The 20,921-nt window shown below is 57.4% G+C and overlaps 1 protein-coding gene across 1 annotated transcript in view; it reads right to left on the minus strand.

Moving 5' to 3' along the window:
* Positions 1-19,773, minus strand: part of Pacsin1 (protein kinase C and casein kinase substrate in neurons 1) — a 39,252-nt gene extending 19,479 nt beyond the window's left edge. Inside the window, exon 1 of the mRNA XM_063239032.1 lies at positions 19,615-19,773. The gene's annotated coding sequence lies outside the window, so the exon portion shown is untranslated. The remainder of the gene's footprint in view (positions 1-19,614) is intronic.
* Positions 19,774-20,921: the final 1,148 nt, after the last annotated feature.

A 20,921-nucleotide genomic window follows, 5' to 3' on the forward strand; every position in this document is an offset into this window, starting at 1 on the left:
ATAGTCACGCTGAGAGACAGGCAGAGCCTTTGCAGAGGAACCGAGTTCATCTGGGAACCGGGGTGCAACAGGGACCAGAGCCACTGCGTGCGAGTTTCCAAGTCTTGTTTGTCTTTGGCCTCGGGCAGCCTAAACAAGTGCTCTGCCACTGAGCCGCATCCCTGGATGGTTTTTGTTTTTGTTTCAGTGCCAGGAATCGAACCCAGTACCTCCAAATAGAGCCACGTTCCCAGCCCCTTTTTTAGTTTTTATTTTTTAGCTCGGGACAAGGTCTCTGGCTAAGTCACAGACTGCCAAGGGTGGGTTCAAATTCACAATCCTCCTGCCTCACCCTCCCAGGGTTCGGGCCACCACACCCGCCTCAAAAGACAGAATTCGAAGGATTGCATAAGATATTTTGAAACAATCAACCTCGGTAACAAGGGCGGCGCCGGTCCGAGGCTGGTCATCGAGTGGCCAGGCAGATGTCATCACAGAAGCATTCTCCGGCAAGGCGGTGGCTCTGGCTCAGTCTCGTGACGATGCCTCAATGCCTGGTCATCAGGCACGCAGGCGTGAGTGACAGCCCCTTCCTCAGCACCGCCCGGCTCCACCTAGTCCTGTTTGCTCCCAAGGCTTGGCATGAGCGACTCCATTTTGGTTCTGACCCGTTTAGCTACGCATGGTGCAGGGTGATTCTGATTTGCAGGGCACTGCCTGCCCATCCCTCTCTGGGGCCTGCACCTCCCTCTGCCCTGCACACAGCTCCGGAGCAGGAGAGAAGCCGCCCCTCCCCAAAGTGCCACTGCTCCATCCATTCTAGGTGCAGTGCCCCTCCCCCACCTGGCAGGTGTTAGGAAATGCCCAGGCCGACCTGCTGGGATGGCGGGGGTGCTGGCACTTAGCTGGGCAAGTCTGTGTCTTTCACCGTCAAGGCAGCAGCTGAACTCACTCAGATGTAGCTCAGGGCTCCAAGATAAAGCAAGGTTCCCCAGTGTGATCACTTTGGGGTCAAGGAGGCTCCCTCCCTATCCCCAAGAGATTGTTTTGTATTTTGCATCAGGAAGCCTAGGTGTTTTTATTTATTTTACCTTATTTTTTTGAGACAAGGTGTCACTATATAGTCCAGGCTGACCTCAAATTTGATCCTCTTGCCTCAGCCTCCAAGTGCTGGAATGATAAACACGCACCACCACGCCAGGCCCATAAAACCCTTGGTCTTAACAGATTTTTGTTTACCAAGCCAAGGTGCCTGTGCTGAGAATTTTTTTTAAAAAAAAGGAAAAGGAGGGGCTGGGGATTTAGCTCAGTGGCATAAGTGCCTGCCTTGCAAGCAGGCAGTGTGAGTTTGATCCCTGGTACTGATAAAAAAATAAATAAATAAAAATAAAAAAATTTTTAAAAAGGAAAAGGACTTCATTAATTACAGGTCAGTTTCTTTTTTTTTTTTTCTTTTTACTTTTATCAGTACCAGGTATCGAACTCGCAACCTGGCGCTTGCAAGGCAAGCACTTATGCCGCTAAACTAAATCCCCGGGCCTTTACAGGTCAGTTTCTTTTTTTTTTTTTTTTTTTTTTTTTTGTCTTTTTCATTTTTATCGGTAGCGGGGATCGAACTCACGACCGCCTGCTTGCAAGGCAGGTGCTTATGCCGCTGAGTTAAACCCCCAGCCCCACAGGTCAGTTTCTGATCAGTCTGGGTCAAGCAATATCCCTATGCTGAAATGGAAAATGTCCACCTTAGCTGGGCATGGTGGTGCACACCTGTAATCCCAGAAATCTGGGAGGCTGATGCAGGAGGATCTCAAGTTTGAGCCCAGCTTTGGCTACACAATTAGACTTTTGTCTTTAAAAAAAAAAAAATTAGGGCTGGGGACTTAACTCAGTGGCACAAGGGCCGGCAAGCATGAAGTCATGAGTTCGATCCCACGTACAAGAAAAAAAAAGGCTGGTAACATAGTTCCGTGTGGAGGCCCTGGTTCAATCCCCAGGAATGGTGAACAAGAACCAAAATCTCCCGCCCCTAAGGATCTGCGGGCCGATGGCCCTGGGCAGCTGCTCGCTGCCAGCCAGCTGCAGCCAGGTACCTCAGGGAGAGGTGGCCTCCTGCCTGTGGTAAGTTAATCAGCGTTAAACACAGCCGGGAACCCCGTTTTAGACAACCCGTTCCTCGATGTGGTTCTCACTCCCGGTGGCCCCGGGCAGCTGGTGGTCTCGGGCGTGGTGCTGAGGCGGGAACATTTCACCCCGCAGAAGGCACAGAGGGGCGGCGGCGGGCCGTGGAGCTGCGTTTCTTGGGCGGTGCGGAGCTCACACTTCCGGAGGCAGCCAGCCCTAAACCCGGCTATTTTTAGCGTGGTGATTAAGCTCCTGCTGAAACTGCAGGGCCGCCGCCTCCCCGATCCTGCACCTGCGCCTCGCGACCTCTGACCTGGGGGGGGGCTCTAGCGCCTCCCCGCCCCTGCTTGGGAAGGGCAGGGGCCGCGGCGGTGGCGCCTCCCGCCGGATCCTGGCAGTGAGTTTTGGTTGGCGTCTGCTCTGCCCTGGCTGCCCGCATCCTGACCGCAGGCGTCCTGCGCTCAGGGAGGGAGGCTGAGGCAGGAGCATCCTAAATTTGAACCCAGGCTGCCCAAATCAGCCAGACCCTGTCTCCAAATAAAAATAAAAGCTAAAAAAGGGGATGAGGGTGTACTCCATGTGCAGGCCCGGGGCTCAATCCCCAGCACCGGAACACAAAATTAAACAAGAAACAAAGCGTGAAGCCCGCATATATCGCAGCGTAAGCGCCTGCCTGGCAAGTACAAGGTTGTCAGTTCCATCCCCGGTACACACACAGAAAAGAGTGATGCAGGACTGGCCCGGGTGCAACTGAGCTATGCCAACTCCGCCTCCACCCCACCTTCAGCAGCGCTGCTAAGCCGCTCTGGGGAGCCAGGCACCCCAGAGGCTGGGAGCCACGCAGCTGCTGCGCCCGGAGCCCTCAGCCAGGTGGTAGCCCCAAGACCCCCTGCCAGGCTGCCTCCACAGCGCCCCCTGGTGGGCAGGAAGCCAGATTGTTCCGATGACCTCCCCAAGTAGCTGGGCTTCAGTGCGATTAACCCCAAACAGTCCCTGGCCCAGGCCCAGCTCCTGGGCCAGGTTTTGGGGGCCCCCTGGCCCCCCTCCCAAGGTGCCCCTTTGTCCTAGGCATAATCACTCCCATCTACACTGCTGGCTGCCTCTCCACTGCAGCTACAGAGGAGGTCTCGCCAAGCCCTGTAATTAATTTGCCAGAGCTGGGGTTTGATTTGCAGTCCTCCTGCCTCGGCCTCCTGGAGCACAGGAATTACAGAAGTACACACTCATGCCCCACTCTTGGATGGTGTTTTGTTTTGTTTTTGTTGCTTACAGTTCTAGGGATAGAGCGCAGGGCTTCAGGCATGCTGGGCAAGCACTGTACTCAGCGTCACCCCTACCTCTGTTTTGTTTTTGCTTTTCAAGTTACTTCATGTGATTTCAATTGTTAACCCATGTTTGGGGACTGTTAAGGGAACAGGAAAGAATAGCTCAGTATTTTTAGTTCCTTCTCTCCTGTAACGTTTCTTAAAAACCCAAAACCTTCTTTTGCACATCTAAACAGTCACTTGAAGAGTTCAGAGAAATGAGTCATTCGCATGTTAGTCTAAATAAGTTTACCCTTCAAGCTTTCTGCTTGAGCCTCGCAGAGCCTCGATGGTCTGGTAAGAAGGGAGGGTGAGAAGCAGGAGTGTGGATAGAGGAGAAAAGAACAGCGTGGAAGACAGAGCCCTGGAGGGAGTCACATGACCGATGGTACACAGTGCGTCCCTAAAACCAGAGAGGGCTTGAGCATAGAAATTCAAGGACCAGGGCAGGGATGTAGCTTAGCGGCACAAGCACCTGCCTGGCAAGTGTGAGGTCATGAGTTTGATCCCGGTACCAAAAAAAAGAAACTCCAGGGAGAGCGGTGCTAGCCTGGGCTGTGGAATTATTGGAAACGCAGGCTCAGAGCTCCCAAGCATCAAGAGTGCAGAGCTCCAGGAAGCCGGGGTGGGGATGAGGACAGGAGGCAGAGCTGCCAGGAAACCAGGAACGGCTGGGTTTGGAGGGCCTGGGGACTGGGGGGAGGTGGTGAAACCTCACCTAGGAGCTCCCCTGAGTTGTCACTAAAGGAAGAAGCCAGAGCGATGCAGCCTGCCCATAATCCCAGCACTCTGGGGGCTGAGGCAGGAGGATCCTCAAGTGAGGCCAGCCTGGGGTACACAGTGAGGCCCCGATCAAAAACAAACAAACAAAAAAACCTAAAGAAATAAAGCCATTGGGACCTTGGACTTGGAATCCGCATCTGGATCAAGGCCCGCCTTCCTGCTGAAGTGTGGCTGTGCCCACGTAGCTGGCCTCAGCTTCCCTTCTGTCTAGTGGGCTGATCCCCCAGTCCCTGTGCCTGCCAGGGCCGCGGAAAGGAGTCAGGGGCAGAGCTGAGATCCCAGCTGGGAGACGGGCATTGCCCAGGCCGAGTCCCCATGCTGCTCCGGTGTCCTCAGACCCACAGAAGCCGGGCCTCACGGCCGGCAGCATCTACCAGTTCCTGTCTCCTCCCGCACCTGCAGGGGACCCGAGGACCAAGCCTTGTAACCTCACTTGCCTGTGCCTGCCAGGATTTGGTTCTGAAGAACACCCATAGGTGAGACATTGTCACATGCAGCCACCCCAAGGAGTCCCGCCGCCACTGGACCTGTGGTTCCCGTCCTGGCCGAGGCAGGAGGATCACGAGTTCGAGGCCAGCCAGGGCAACTTGGTGAGATTCTGGTTGAAACCACGGCCGGGCATGTGTCTTGGTTCAGGAGCCCTGGTCTAGCACGCCTGAGGGCTTGGTTTCCACCTGCTGAGCCACAAAAGGCACAAGCTGGCCGTGCAGGGCACGGCGGCAGGCACACCTGTCACCCCAGCTACTAGGGAGCGGGGAGGAGCCCCTGTGCTCAGGAGATCAAGGACAGCCTTGGGTAACAATCCAACACCCTGCCTGCTAAAAAGCAAACCAAACGCTGGCACGGTGGTCCACACCGGTAATCCTGGGAGGCTGAGGCAGGAGAATCACAAGTTCAAACCCAACCTGAACAACTCAGCAGCTCTGTGAAGCCCTATCTCAGACTAATAAAGGGCTAGACACGCTGCTCAATGCAAAAGCCCAGGGTTCAAAACAGAGACTAGACAGAGGTGTTCCCCTCCCCTTGTCCTGTCCTGCTACCCTGGCCCCCTTACTCATCAGGCTGGGATCATTTCCCAGCTGCCTGCTGCACACGTATCTCAGGAGTCAGGGGGGTCCCAGGAGGCAGCCTCAGAGTCAGGTCCCATGCCAGTTGCTGGCCCCAGGAGACCCAGGGACCACTCACCCTGCTGTCACAGTCCAAGGGGAGAGGCGGGCACTGCAGGCCACAGCTGCTATTCTGAGAGCCAAAGGGATGTGCCCCTGGCTATTGTGGGGGCCATCAGGAGGTGAGGGGTGATTCATCGCTAATCGGAGCCCAGTGTGAAAGCCAAGGCCCCCTTATGAATTCTCTCCTGCAGCTGGAGTGGAGGCCAGGGCGGGGGAGCGGCCGGGTTCCTGTGAGAGGAGTCCAATGGCACAGAGGGTGGCTGCCGGGTCCCCTGAGTCTGCACAAAGAGACTGCTGGAGATGTTGGGGGGACACGGAGCCCAGAGCACCTCGTGCACCTCTAAGAGGACCACGCTGTGGTCCCCCTGAAGACCCGAGAGCACCAGAACCAGCTCTGGCACAGAACCAGCAAAAAGTGATCAAGGCCCAGAGAAGCCAGGAGCACAGCCGGCCAGGACTGGGTCTTGAGTCCTGGGCCATGGGCCAGACAGCAGGAAACAAGTGCAGGACCCTAGAATCAGAGCTCAGCAAGGTGGGGTGCTGGCACAGATCACAGCAAGGTCATTGCAAGAGCGGCAGGGTGACACAGAATCGGTTACTAGACCTGGGGTCCCCTTGCAGCCCCCAAGGACGCTGCCACTCTATAAGGTCAAGTGCACTGGTGGCCAGGGCAGAAGTCACAGCATCTCCTCTGCCACAGACTCAGCACCACCAAAGGGGAGCCAGTTTCGGAGCAAGGGCCTGCCGCCCCAGAACAGTGTGGGTGGTGGTGACTTACGTGGTCTCTTCCCAACATTGGGAATGTCATGGGATGGGGGGCCCAGGGCACGTTCCTTGGCCTTCAGATACTGGTACCCCCAGGCCCCACAGGCTGTGTGATGGCAACTCTATGGCCTATGAAGTGAGACCTGTCATGGTGACCCCAAGGAAGCCTCTAAAATTGCCCTGGCAAGGAGATGTGGTTAGAGGCACGTGACAGCCAGCATACCCAAAGCTGCAATCCAGTGGGTGATCACAGCCTTTATTGGGGTGCTGAGGATGGAACCCAGGGCCTTTGCATATGCTAACCAAGTGCTTCACCACTAAGCTTCATCCCCAGCTATTTTGAACTGCAACCAAAGGGAATGTGGCCATCTCGCCATCCTGGCCCTTGGCAATTTCCTCAGAGACCAACCAGAATTCAGAAGGTGCGAATTATCCTCCGAGCACAGACTTCCACTTGCACAAGCAGGGACAAAGGAGGCGCTGAGGATGCTGGGTTGCCCCAGCAGGGTTAGGGAGGTTTGAACCAGGACTGAGAATACTGCCTGCTCACAGCTCAGGTTCTCTAGGGGTCCTGCTCTTGGCCAAAGGGTGCTGCCTTTCTTAAGTTACACCCACCAGTGACCGGTTGGTGAGGGTGCAGCGTCTGGGCCCTCGCCCCGACACTGAACGACTCCCACCGGTTGCCCCAGCCTCAGGTTGTGTGTGGAGTCGGTTGAAGCGCTAACCAGCGTCTTTCATGACCATCTGTAGTGATGCGTCGACGGGACGCACGAGAAGCGTCTGGCCATCAGGAAAGCGCGGTTCTGGATGCGTCTGCGAATGACTGACATGTTGCTCAGTAAATGGAGGTGGGAAGCGCCGCCCAAATGTGGAGGCAACAACCAATAGGATGGTAGTCTGGATGGAATGAAAAGGGAAAGCAGAAACCATCCAGCCGTGACCTTTGGACCTGAGTCTCCAGGTCTCTGGTTTCTTCAGCCTCCAACACAGACTTGGGCGCTTCCAGGCCTCTCTGGTTCTGCGGCTGGGTAGCTCCTGGGTCCTCCACTCTCCGTTGCACCGACAGCCCGCGGACTCTCCCGCCTCTGATCCCGGAACTACCCAACAATCCCCATGCACGATTACACATCTGTTCCTACTGACTGTTCCCCTAGAGAACTCTGATCCACCCTCTGATCCTATACATCCCACGCTGCCATCAGCAGCGTCCCGGCTCCAGCTCGGCCTGCTCCCCAGGGCCCAGCCCAAAACTACACACAGACTCACCTATGCCACCCGGCATAGCAGGGCCACTCTCAGAGGTGACACCGAACCAAAGAGGCCTGACACCCAGGAGCAGCTCCATCTGGAGGACGCTCAGGAGTGGCCAGCCTGGTCCGCAAAGTCAGAATCCAGACAGTGGTTAGAGGGGCCAGGTTGCCTGGGAGCTTCCGGACGCTGGAAGCGTTCTGTCTTTCCCGTGGTCACGGACATGTGTGCGCTTTATTCCTCAGTTTAAAAACTCCCAACGCCCAGGCTTCCCGCTCAGTATAACCAGAAGGTTCTCACGTGCAGCGGGTTTGAGAAGGCCCTGGCTGGAGTCCCGGGATGCAAAGAGGTGTGGCGCAAGCATGTGGGGAAATGGGACCCCGGCCCGAGCAGGAGGAAAAAGAGAGGACCGCACAGGGGACCGCGGAGGCCACCCGGCACAGCAGGTGGCACGGGAAAGGGCAGCTGAGGGTGCTGCACCCGTTAGATCACAGGAGGGGCTCAGGGTGTCGCTCAATAGCACGGCAACTGCTTAGCACATGCAAGGCCCCAGGTTCCACCTGCAGCTCCACAAAGGGAACAGAAAAGAGAGCCAGAGGTCTCAGGGGCGGAAGGAAGAGGCTCAGTGGGTGGCAGTGTCACCGCACTGTGGGCCTCGGAGGGGTCACCACCCCATCCGGAGCCCTCCTTGCAGGTGGAGAGCTGGACTAGGCTGTTGGCATGAACGTTGATTTCTTCCTGTCAGCACCCTGGGATACCCGGCCCACGGTGACGCCTGGCCCACGGTGACGCCTGGCCCAAGGTGACGCCCGGCCCAAGGTGACACCCTCTCCTGAAGCCAAGCTCACAGCCATGCTCACAACCCGTTCACCCACTCCCTGCCTCGAGTAAATAGAGGCGGGTGGATCAGGACAGAGACACAGGCCACGCCCAGAGGACACCGCTAAACTGGACATCAGAGAGGCCTCCATTCTAGGAGCAAAACCTTCCACTGAAATAAAAACTGCAGACTTCAACACACACACACAGAAAGGGAAACCTGAGAAGATGGGGAACAAAGAACCTCCGAAAGCTCCCAGGTCCCCCAAAGCTGATCCATGGGCCACTGAAGGGAAAGAAGCCAAGGCCTTCTTTACCAAATTACCCCAAATGCTACGAGGAGACCACAAAACAGGTCGCTAAGTACAAGCACCATCAGTAAGTCCACAAAAGACACCAAGGGCAAGATGGAAGAGCTCCCAACATGATGCAAAACACGTGACCAGCGTGACGAAGGAGCCGAGTCCCGTGAAGGGCTCCACATGGAAGTTCAGATTCAAACTTCTCCTGCAAGTCCAGCAGCAGAAGTGGGCAGTGGGAGGACAGTCCCTGGACTAGAAGGTGGGGCGGCCACTGGTGACATTTCAAAAACAAGAGAACGGGACGGTGTGGCGAGGTGGCACACATCTGTAAACCCCAGCATGCAGGAGGCCGAGGCAGGAGGACTGCTGCAAGTTCAAGGCCAACCCGAACTACACAGTGAGACCCTGTCTCAAACAAACCGAAAGAGAGAGAGATTTAGAGAGAGAGAGAGATTTAGAGAGAGAGGAGCTGAAACATGGGCCCAGCAGCTCCCTCGAGATGCAGACTCAGATTCTCTGGAACTGGTGAACAGTCAGAGCTGACACAAGACGTGTAAAGAACCTGTCTGCAAGGAGCCCACTCCCAAGGTAAGCAGAGTCACCCATTTGCCGAGACAGGTCCCCAGCCTCACCGCCCTGGCACAGCACTGGTGCCACCTCCCACTGGCACTACAGTGACAACTGTTTCGGGGAATGTGCAAACTGCAGCCCAGGCGTGAGTCGTCCAGTGCTGCCCTTCCTGGCAGGTGACCCCCCTACTCCACACCCCCGAGCAGGACGGTGACACCCACCCCGCACCATGGCTGTGAGAACTCGCGGAGGAGACAGCGGTGCCCAGCACCTCCGCCTGCCTGGCTCAGCTGACAACCGCCTGCAGTTGCTGAGAGAAGAGAGTGGGTGCACACAGCACCCCAAGTCGCTCTGCACCCCAACTACATGGGGCTCCTGCCTCCTCCACGACCCAGTTCTGTACTTACAGCCCTGTCTCAGTCATGCGACAGGTCATGTCTTGCCTTTAAAACAAAAGGAGCCAGGCGTGGTGGCACATGTCTGTACTCCCAGCACTCAGGAGGCTGAGGCAGAAGTATTATTGCGAGTTTAAGACCAGCCTACCTGAACTACACAGTGAGACCCTGTCTCAAAAAGACAAAAAGGCCCACATTGCTGGGCCCCTCAGCTCCGGCCCAGGCCCAGCCGGCCAGTCCTCCCTGCAGCCACCTCCCCACAAGCCTTCCTGGGCAGCTGCTCCTCACCGCCAAGGTCGGCGCCAATGACCGCAGACCAGCTCATCCTGCCCTGACACACCTGGCCTCCTGGCTCCCCAGCCATTTCCACCTCATGTCACCCCTGTGTCCCTGAGTGCGGCCTGCACCCCCAGGGTACCCTGGGCTTCCGCTCTCCCCATCCATCTGGTCTCTGGTGATTTCATCCAGGACCCTGGGTTTGAATGCCCACTACGAGGAGTGTGACTGAAAAATACAGCAAACGAAGCCAGCTGTGGAAGTGCACACCCGTCACCCTAGCACTCAGGAGGCTGAAGCAGGAGGGTCCAGGCTGTGAGTGCAAGGCCTGCCTGGGCTATATAGTGAGACTGTCTCAAAGAAAAATCAAAAATAAATAAGATCAAACTCAAGTCTTGCTATTTAGTCCAGATTGGCCTTGAACTTGTTTATGTAGCCCAGGCTGGCTTAAAATTCACAGCAATCCTCCTGCTTCAGCCTCCTGAGTGCTGGGATTATGGGCATGTGCCACCATACCCAGCTGTAATAAGTTTTAGAAAATTTACCCTACTCCTCTCCAGGATGCCACCTGGGTGTGGGAAAGGCCACCCAAGCATGACAGGCCCACACTGCATACTCCTGAGTCTGCTCCAAGCCTGGTCTCCTCTCACTCAGGCCCCTTCCCTCCAGCCCTGCGCCATGGGGCTCTTTTACCTGGCACTGGGCTAAGGGCTGAGCGACCACCCTTCTGCTCATGGCCTGCATCTGTTTGCCAGGGGGTAGCTACAGTCAGCTCCCTTTCTCTCTCTCTTTTGTGGTACTGAGAATTGAACTCACAACCTCGCATCTTCCAGACAGGCACTGTACTGCTGAGCTACATCCCAGGCCCCCCTCTTTAAAAACGTAAGCACAGGGGCTGGGGATTCAGCTCAGCGGCATAAGCGCCTGCCTTGCAAGCAGGCAGTTGTGAGTTCGATCCCCGGTACCGATAAAAAGGAAAAAGACAAAAAAAAAAAAAAAAAAAAAAAAAGACATAAGCGCAGCAGTGACACAGCCCAGCTGGGGGAGGCCCCCAGGGACTCTCAGTGAGGCCAGCCCCCATGCCGGCAGCTCAGGGGGCCTGTTTACTCCCCTCCAGACACTCCTGCCCTCACTTCCCACCAGGGCCGCTGTCCTTCCTACTGGTCCTCAACACAGGTAGCTATCTGCCACCTCAGGGCCTTTGCACTCGCCATGTCTGCACCAGGCTAAGGTTCTTCCCCATATCCACAGAGCTCGTCCCCGTAGGACTATGGAAAGCCTTAGTGAGAGCCTCAGGACCACGAGCTGCGTCCCTCTCTGCTTCACCCCACCTAAAACCACCAGCCCCTACTCCTTTACCTCTGCTTTGTTTTCCCCGTGTAATCCTTTTTTTTTAATTAACAGATTTTTTTTTAAAGGACAGTTTTAGATTCACAGCAAAACTGAGCAGGAAGGGTGCAGGGTTCCCGTATGAACCTCCCCCCTCACTCACAGCCTCCCCTCCCAGGGCACCCGGGCAGTCAGTCGGTTTGGGATGGGGGCACCGATGAACCAGTCAATCAGGGTAGGCCCAGGCCTCTGGGCTCCTCGAGCTCCGCCCACTCTCCGCTGCTGGCCACTGCTTCCGCCACGCGGGTGAGGTTCTACCGTGTCTTCTGGACTTCATAGCTCATTTGTTTTTCTTTTCTGTTTTCTTGTTTTGTTTTTAGACAGGTTCTCATTACACAGTCCCGGCTGGGCTTAAGGTCACTGTGCAGCCCAGGCCGCATTGGACTCCAGGGACCCTCCTGCCTCAGCCTTCTGAGTGTTAGATTACACTGTGTCCCCACGCCCAGCGACAGCTCGTGTCTCCTGAGGACTGCTCCCCCGCCGGTGTGGACTGCAGCTTATTTACCCACTCCCCCACTGAAGGACACCTTGATTGCTTCTAAATTTTGGCAGTTAAATTCCTTGACATATGGGCTGGGCGTGTAGCTCCAAGAGCGCTTGCCGAGAGTTCAGCACAGCACCGGGAAAGAAAAGGCAAAAACAAAACGATTCCTTGATGTCCTCAATACTCAATGGCACAGTGGCAGCCTCGAGGGGACCTGCAGTACAGAGAACCATCATGCCTGGGGTGAAGCCGGCGGGTCCCAAACCTGACTGGTCGGTGCTCGGAGGACGGGTCCTGGCACCGCTGCAATGCCCAGGGCTTCTCCTCCTTGGTGGGGCTGGGGCGGACACAGTGCGGCCATGGAGGGAGAGCCCTGCTGGCCCGGGGACCCCTAGGGAGCTGTGGGGCCGGTGTGGTGGCACACGCCTGTGATCCCAGCGCTCAGGAGGCTGAGGCAGGAGGCTCACTGAGTTTGAGGCCACCCTGGGCTACACAGTGAGACTCTGTTATAACCAGGCCTGGTGGCTCACGCTTATAACCCCAGCACTCTGGGAAGCTGACACAGGAAGATCTCAAATTTGAGCCCCACCGGGGAACTCAGTGACTTTGCAAGGCCCCACAGCAAAAAATCAAAAGGAGATGTAGCTCAGTGCAAAGGCCCTGGGTTCGCTCCTCAGGACCACAAAATAAACACACTGGGGTGTGGTGGCACAGGCCTATAGTCCCAGCGCTCCACCTGTTCCACGACAGCCTGGCCTACATAGAGAGACCCTGCCTCAACAAAACTAACTTTATTAGTTACTTAATTAATGTTACATAATTAAGAATTTCGCAAGTGAAAGTGCAAGGGATATGACAAAAGATTTCTCAAAAAAAAAAAATTGCAGGGCTGGGATTTAGCTCAGGGGCACAAGCACCCGCCTGGCAAGCACAAGGTCCTGAGTTCGATTCCCAGTTCCAAAAATAAATTTTTTTCTCCAAAGAAGTGGTTTACAAGAGCAACTAGCACATTAAAAAGCACTCCGTGACAGGGGTCTTCAGGGGCTGCCCATCAAAGCCACCATGAGGCACCGTTACACAGACCCCAGGACGTCGCGTCCACCCCAGTGCCGCACTGTGACCCGTGGTGGAAGCAACCTGGACAGCTGGGCAGCGGCAGCTCTGGTCCCACCCTGTGCGGACACTAAAGCTGCTGAGCCCAGAGGTCGCCCTGACCCCGGACGCCAGTTCAGTGGCGCTGGAATAACCGGGCCCAGGAGGCCGCTGCCCCGGGCCAGCCCCGGGAACCTCTCAGGCCGAGTCACCCGCCCAGGGCCAGTGGCTCGGCCCTGAGTGGGGACCCGGGGTGGCAGAGGTCTGGTCCAGATACTGCTCTGCAGGGCAGGTGCATGGGGGGGGAGTGGTATCACAGGGACACACAGGGACCTGCTCGAGGCCCCGAATTCAACCCTGAGTAGCACACAAAAGAGGAAAAAAAAAAACCCAAAACAAACAAAACCAGAAGGAAATGTTAATAGAAAAAAAAAAAAAAAAAAAGCCACTCCAGGCATGGTGGCGCATACCTGGAATCTCGGCACCAGGGAGGCTGAGGCAGGAGGACCTCAGCAAGCTCTGTTACATAGTGAATTAAAGGCCAGCCTGGACCACACAGCCAGACCCTGTCTTAGGAAACAGCAAAGCTGGGCGTAAAGGAGTTCATAACTCCCCTGGTCAGAATTCATAACCAGACAGAACCATCTGGAACAGTGGGTCCCTCTCCGGGAGGGAGAGCCGTGGTGGGGAAGGGCCTGGCAGGTTACAGCTGTAGCAATGACTTCTTTAACCTGATGATGGTGACTTGGATGGTGGCTCTTTATTAATTCGCTAAGATGTATAACCTATTTTATATACTCTCATAAAGAAATAATCTCTGGCTACCTTTGGAGATTGCTACAGCATCGATTTACTTCTCTAACAATTGGTAAAAAGACTGTGCCAGCTGTGGGGCCAGGCTGCCATCTCAGCACTCAGGAGGCTGAGGCAGGAGGGTCACTGTGAGTTCCAGGCCAGCCTGGGTGATTCATGTAAATTCAGGACCAGTCTGGAAGACATAGAGAAAGACAGAAACAGAAAGAAAGGACAGAGACAAGAGGAGAAAGGAAGAAAGACTGGCACTTTGGTTTTGCTGTGTCACGTTTCACAACAACACAGACGGAGAGAGAAAGTTCTTAATGGAACCCAGCTAATAAAAGCAAACGAAATGATCAAACTGGGAAGCGTCACATCCGGTGAGGAGGAAAGCACCACGGACCCTGATGAGGGACTTGGGGGCCGCAGGGATCCCGGCCACCCCTGGAACCCCGACTTCCCGCAGGCCCCGGCCCAGAACTGGCCTGCCTCAGCCCTCGGGTGGGCCGTGTACGGGGCTTCGCGGGCCAATTCTGACCAGATTCCCACAGACACCCAGAGTCTGGCCCTGCAGGGCTCCCAGGCTGGGGATCAGACAGAGCCTCGGAGCAGCTGAGCCAGGGAGCTAACACAGGCCGGGCCCAGCACACCCGGCAACCTGAGGGGTCCCCACCCTCCCACCCTGCACGTGGTTATTTGTGCCTCAGTTTCTCCCAGCTGGAGCTGAACTCCGCTATGATTTGCTGCCGCCTCCAACCCTGCCCAGGCACCCGGCCAAGCCAGGCCAGCTCTGTGGCTCACAGGGCCAGCTGGTGCCCAGAGGGTAGGCTGGGCCACGCAGGTCGAAGCACCAAAATGGCCCCAGGAAAGGGGGCGGAGAAAAAGGGGGTGACAAGGGGGAGGGCCCATCACACAATGCCCATGGGCTGCGGCCAAGTGGGGCAGGCAGCATGGCAGCGGTCACCCAGCACCTGGGGCAGGCGGCAGAGGCAGCCTGGTGTCCGATGGAGCTGCTGATAGAGGTGACACCAGATAGCCTGCGGGAGGAGGGGAGGCAGTGCAGGCCTGAAGCTGAGAGAGGGCTCAAGGACGCTGAGTATTCACTCAATGTGCAACAGGATAGAGGAAGACCAGGGCGGCAGGAGGGCGGCCAGGCAGTTCACTGGAGATCCAGCAGGAGTCTGGGTTACACTAGCCCCGACCCTCACAGTGCAGTCTCGAGCAACTCAATCTACCCTGCAGAGCCTCGACTTTCCTGGCTGTGCAATGGGAATCTTGTCGGAGGCAGAGCTCACAGGACCCACCTGTCCCAGACGAAGAGGTTTCTCTCCCGGGAGCAGCTGCAGCCGGTGGCCACCTGACGGGGTGTGCAGGGTGAAGGACAGTCCAATGGTACCTGCTCCCTGGGCCCTGGGGACAGGCACATCCTTTCCTGCTCTGTGAGCAGGCCAGCCACAGTCCTAGTGCCCAGGAGCCCCTGGCTCAGCTCTGCTCCTAGGAGCCCATACCTGGACAGGAAGCTCCCAGCTGCCCTGCCTGCCCCACCAGCCCTCAGACATCCAGGGAAGAGAAACCAGGAGGAAGCTGGCTCAGAGAATGGAGAGCAGAGGGCAGTTAGAGGAGGCAGGCTGGGAAGGAAGAGGCGATGCCATCACAGGTGGAGGAAGAGCCGTGCAAAGGCCCTGGGGCCGGGTGTTTGATATGTCATTATCCAGAGCACATGGGGCTTGTGGGCTATTACAGGACTTCTTTGGCAGATGGGATTGGACCCAGAATGCTAAGCATAGCCCACGCTTTCCAAAAATTTTTACTTTGAGACAGAGCCCAGTCTAGCCTCAAATGAGCAATCTTCCTGCTTCAGCCTCCTGAACAGCTGGGATTATAGGTGTCTATGAACCCAACTGCTACAAGACTTTGCCTGCAAAAATTTTACTCTGAATGACAGGGATGTCTCTAAAGGTGAGCAGGGCAGGATGGGACTCTGAAGAAAGCTCCCTCTGGCTGAACAAGCTGGAAATTCAGGAGAGGCTGCTGCAGTTCAGAGCTCCCAGGCCCTAAAACAGCACGTGGCACACAGCAGAGGCTCTTGGGGTCCCCGCTAAGCACCAGGAGGAAGCACTGTCTAAAATCACAGCGTGTGTGCAGACACGGCAGCGTGATCCCACGGCAGCTGAGGCAAGAGGATCTCTGCACATCAGAGGCCAGCCTGGGCTACTCAGTGAGTTCAAGGCCAGCCTGGACTACACGGTGAGACCCAGTCTCAGAAACCAAAACACAACAGAAAATAGGAATAAAACCACGGTGTGTGGCCAGGTCCTCCTGGAGGACTTCTAGCCCTGCCACGCCGGCCCTCTCGGCTGGCTCCACCTCATGCTAGCAGCACCCCCCAAAGCAAACCAGGGACCCCAGTCAGGACTGTGATCACTGCCAATCCCCCGCGCGGGTGAGCCCTTTCCACGCCCTACCAGACAAGCGCTCTCTCCCAAGGCGGATTTTCAGTCCCTCAGCGGATTAACCTCACTCAGTGACCCCCACCCGGCCATCAAATCCCCCTTTGTGGCACCTGAATAAGCCACCACACTGTCATCCTGTCACCCCCAAAGCCACAAGGAGAGGCTGCTCCCAAAGCGGAGGCAGAAACAGTTTAGGGAAGCAAAATTCTGGGCATCACACTGATCTCTAAAAACAGAGGAGCTGCCTCCTCAACTCCAGCCACCCGCTGGGAGAGGACAGAAAATAGGACCTCCGCCCGCCCACGGCGGCCACATGGAATCGACAAAAATGTAGGACACACCGCGAAATCTGATTTCGGATAGATGGCTGAGCCCGCCGGCCCGCACTCGGGAGCCAGGGCTTCACCCCGAGCTTCACCGCGCCCCCCTCCCGGGGGTGGATTCTTGGGTTTTGCCCGCTGTTTTGTTTTGTACAGCGGTCCCAGAATTGAGCCCAGGGCCTTCCCACACAGCTCTGCCCCTGCCCTTTTCATTTTGAGACAGTCTCACTAAATTGCCTGGGCTGGGCTCAAATATGAGATCCTCCTGCCTCAGCCTCCCAGAGTGCTGAGATTACAAACCTGGGCCACCACGCTGGTTTCAGGGCAGTTTTGTTTTTTTTTTTTTTTCCAGTACAAATGTGTCCTATGCACTGTGGGGGCCACACTTTTAACTAAAAAATAGTAACAACACCTGTGGTTCACCTGAAATGTCAACTTCACTGGGCACCCTGTGAATATCTGGTGTCCCTTTTTTTTGTCTTTTTGAGACAGGGTCTCACTATGCAGTTCAGGCTGGCCTTGAGCTCACTTTGTAGCCCAGGCTGGTTTCAAATTTGCGCAGATCCTCCTGCCTCAGTCTCCCGAGTGCTGGGATTACAGGCGTGAGCCACCACACCCAGCCCTACTTGATCGATTGAAGCCTAAGTAGCAGGCGGGGACTTCTGCCCTCCTAGTCTGTGGGGCTCCAACACGGGGTGCCCAGAGACCCCACGCCCAGCTTTGTACTACTGACCACCGGCTTCCTGGCCTGAGAGGTCCTCCTGCCCATCCTTTCTGCTGGGGACACTGCCCATTTCTCGGGCTGCTGGGAAGCCACTCCGGCCCCACAGCCCAGCCCCTCCTCCTGCCCCTGTCTGGGTGAGGCCTGGCCTGGCACCCCCACTTCAGACTGCCCACAGCAAGCACCTCATTACTTTGACAATAAGAAAGAACAGCTGCTGGGTATGGTGAGGCTGAGGCAGAAGGATCGCTAGGAGTTCAAGACCAGCCTAGGGAGAGCCCTGTCTCAGAAACAAACAAACAAAAAACCCAAAATAAATAAAAAGCTTTTTTTTTTTTTTCTCTAAGGAAACCATAAAGCTGGCTGGGGGTTTACCTCAGCAGAGTAAAAACCTGCCTGGCAAGCACAAGGTCATGCGTCTGATCCCCGGTACCAAAAAAAAAAAAAAAAGAAAGAAAGAAAGAAAGAAAACCATAGAGCCAGAAAAACATCGAAGCCCTCTGCCCACACATGCGGCCTCCTCTTTCTCCTCCTCAGGGCCTCCACCTGCTCTCTGCGGCCTCCCGCCAGCCCCCCACCCTGGTCCCCACCAGTCCCAGCCACTTCCACTTCCTCTGGGACACCCCCCCCAACACCCCCCCCACCACCCCACCACCCCACCCCCACCCCCACCCCCGGCAACGATGCATCCCGCTGACACCTGCCTGGTTCTGGCCTCAGCCCCTGGAATCCGTCTCCTAATGGGAGAGGAAGACATTGGCCAGGACCAGAGCTGGAGGCCAGAGGGGACCAGGGCACCTCAGCCCGCAGGACAAAGCAGAGTCCCCGTGCTCAGCCCCGGGGACTCCGGGAACAGGACAGAGTCCCTGAACTCTTGGACTCCACAGCCAGGGAGAGAGGACGGTCAAAGCTGGAGAGGCCATGTGTGTCACAAGGGACCCAGGGGAGGCCACAGGCTGTGAGGCGGGGCCCGGGGATCCCAGCTGGGAAGGTTCTGGAAGGGAGAGAAGTCCCCTGAGAGGGGAGAGACGGCAAGGGAAGGACCGTGCAGGTGGCAGAGGGTGGCTCAGTGGAGGAACTGAAAGCAGCCCCCAGCCGCTGGGGACCCAGGGACCCAGCCAGGGAGGGGACGGAGATGCACTTACGGGGTGGGGGTGGCTGTCAGTGGCTGTCAAAGGCGCAAGGAGGCGGGAAAGATCTGCCATAACGTGCTTCACAGTCTCCGGGCTCAGAGCACAGAGCTGGGGAGCTCCCGCCTCCAACCTGGGCCAGGAACTCGCTCTGTCCCAGCTCACTGTGCGGCCCTGGGAGGCTACAGAAGCCTGGCTGGGGTCTGCTCAGCCTTGATGCCGCCCGGACTTTCCCCTCATGCGCAGGAACAGGTCAGGGCACAGTCCCCCACGGAGAAAGTGCCGACCCAGCAGGTGCAGGAGAACCAGACCTCAGCACCGGGCCAGGACCCTGAAGCTGCCCAGCCAGGCCGGGCTTAGGAAGGGCTCCCAGGAGGGCAGCAGTTTGTTCCTGGGGATGGGAAGGAAGACCCCAGAGGGGGCGCACTGCAACCCTTCAATCCCCAGCTCTTGGGGGTCTCATTCATTCATTCCATCGTTCATTCAGTCTGCACACATTCACCTGGTGCCAAACCCAGCCAGGTTCAGGGACGCAGGACAGACAGAATCAGATTCGCACCCTGAGGGCACTCCAGTCTAGAGGGCAGCAGAAGAGACACAAATAATCAAGCCAGGAGGCTGACCAGGCTGGGCAGGGGAGCGGGGGACACTGGGATGCTGCCTGGAGGGCTGGCTCGAGAGAGAGGTGACCCTGACCTGAACTGACATGGGCTAGGGGAGGCCCTCTGAATCGCTGCATGGCCTGTTTGTACCCCAGCAGTGCCAGGGGTCCTGGACAACATGATGTGATGATTTCTGGTTGTACCTAGAAAAGGGGGGCACACTGGCCACGGGGGTGCAGAACCAGGCTTTGGGGTTGCAGGACAGCTGGGGCTCCATCAACCAGGCTGCATCTGGCCATGCTTTGGCCTCTTTCACTGTGTCCCTTACACTCTGTGACCCTGTAACCTTTCCCCAACCTCCTGCTGGGCATGACCAGACCAGCCTAGAGCTCCGAGGCCCCGCGAACCGCAGAGGCAGGAGCTGGCAGGGCAGGGGAGGGCAGCGCCTGCCCGCACCCGGGGCGGGCGGCTGCTGCCGCATCTGCGGGCCTCCTGGCCCTGCCCCTCCCCCGGCTGTGGGGGAAGGGACGGAAGGACAGAAGGAAGCACGGTACCTGACTCCAAACCCGCCAGACCCAGGCAACAGCTGCTCGCTGTGCGTCTCCCGGCCCACTCTGATCCAGAAATAGTCTCCGCCCTGAGCTGGCACAAGCCCACCCACCCACTGGTACCAGCGGCAGCACCCCCAATTGCCGCTTCCCAAGGAACCCACTTCCTGCGCCTCCCCAGGGTGAAGGCCTGGCCGCCGGCTCCCCCCCCCCAGGGGGGCCAGCCCGGAGGCATCTTGGCACTGCCCGGGTGATGCCCTGGCTCCCGCGGGCGCGCGCAGCTCTCCGCGGTGACAGCCCGTCCCCCGGCCCGAGGCCGTGCGCACCCCGCATCCCGCGGCCCGGACCCTACCTGGGCGCAGGAGCGCAGGGCACCATCGGCCGCGCGGGGCGAAGCGGGCGCCGGCCCGGCCTCACGCCGGACGGCTTCCCGGGAGGGGGCGGCGCTGCTGCGGCCACCGCGTCCGTGCCGGGCTGTCGCGGGCTGCGGGAGGCGGAGGAGGAGCGAGGTCAGCGCGGCGGGGAGCGGGGGGCGGCGCCGGAGCGCGCGGATTAGGGGCGCGGCTTCAGCCAATGGCGGCGCGCGGGGGCGCAGGTGGCGGCGCGCCGGGGTGAGCGCGGCGGCAGCGGCTTAGCGCGCGGCGGCGCGTCCCCTCGCCTGGGCGGGAGCGGCCTCTGCAGCGACGACCCCTCCACCGCCCTGGCCTTCCCGCCCTGCCTGGCCCCCGGGAGACAGGCACCAGCCTTGGGGCCGTCGTCGGTCCAGTGGGATCTGCTGGCACCAAAGCAGGCCCCAGGCCATCTCGTTGGGAACTCTGGAATTGAGGATTGGGGGGCCTAAGAGTAGGCCCGCAATAACCTGCACCCCCAAATGCTTTGCAGAACCGGGAAACTGCACCTGGGCCTTGGGCTTCAAACAAGGGATACATGTAACCCTTACTATGTCAGGCCTGCTGCTCGGCAGGGCACCAGCAGGAGGCCAGGGGGAGCAGGGCAGGACGGTCCATGCTGGCAGAACCTACAAGCAGGGCCTGAAATCTTGGGCTGGGGATTTAGCTCAGCGGCGTAAACACCTGCCTGGCAAGCACAAGTTACCAAAAAATAAATAAATAAGTAAAAGAAAGAAATCCAGCGCCATGGGAGGCTGAGGCAGGAGGATTGCAAGTTGGAGCCCTGCCTGGTCTACACAGATCCTGCTTTGACAAAGCTCAGACATATTAGCCGTGAGGTGGTGTGGACCAAGCAGAAGGGCAGAGAAAGGGAGGAGAGGAGGCAGTGCGGGCGGTCAGAGCCAGGCCAGCTCTAAAAAGTGCTCAGGTGCTTTGCTTGTGTGGATGATGATGATGAGGAGGAGGAGGAGGATGGAGATGCCTTGGTTACTTACTTTGGTTTTTTTGAGACTGGGTCTCAAAAACTGTCCTGGAGCTTGTGGAAATCTCCCTGCCACAGCCTCCCGATCAATAATTCCACTTGTTTCATGTTTGAATTAGACAAGGACGTAAGGTACTGAGCATGGTGCGTGGTGCCTACTAAGGGTACAAAAGCTGCAGCCTAGAATTATGGACGTTAACCACATGCAGCCCTGAATCACCGTCTCCCATTCCCCCACCCCCCCCATCTCTACACAGACCGGTCCTCGCCGACTAGGAGAGTACATGC

Source organism: Cavia porcellus, unplaced genomic scaffold (genome assembly GCF_034190915.1).
Source record: "Cavia porcellus strain 051 isolate PalLab524CR breed Dunkin Hartley unplaced genomic scaffold, mCavPor4.1 scaffold_28, whole genome shotgun sequence".
NCBI lineage: Eukaryota > Metazoa > Chordata > Mammalia > Rodentia > Caviidae > Cavia > Cavia porcellus.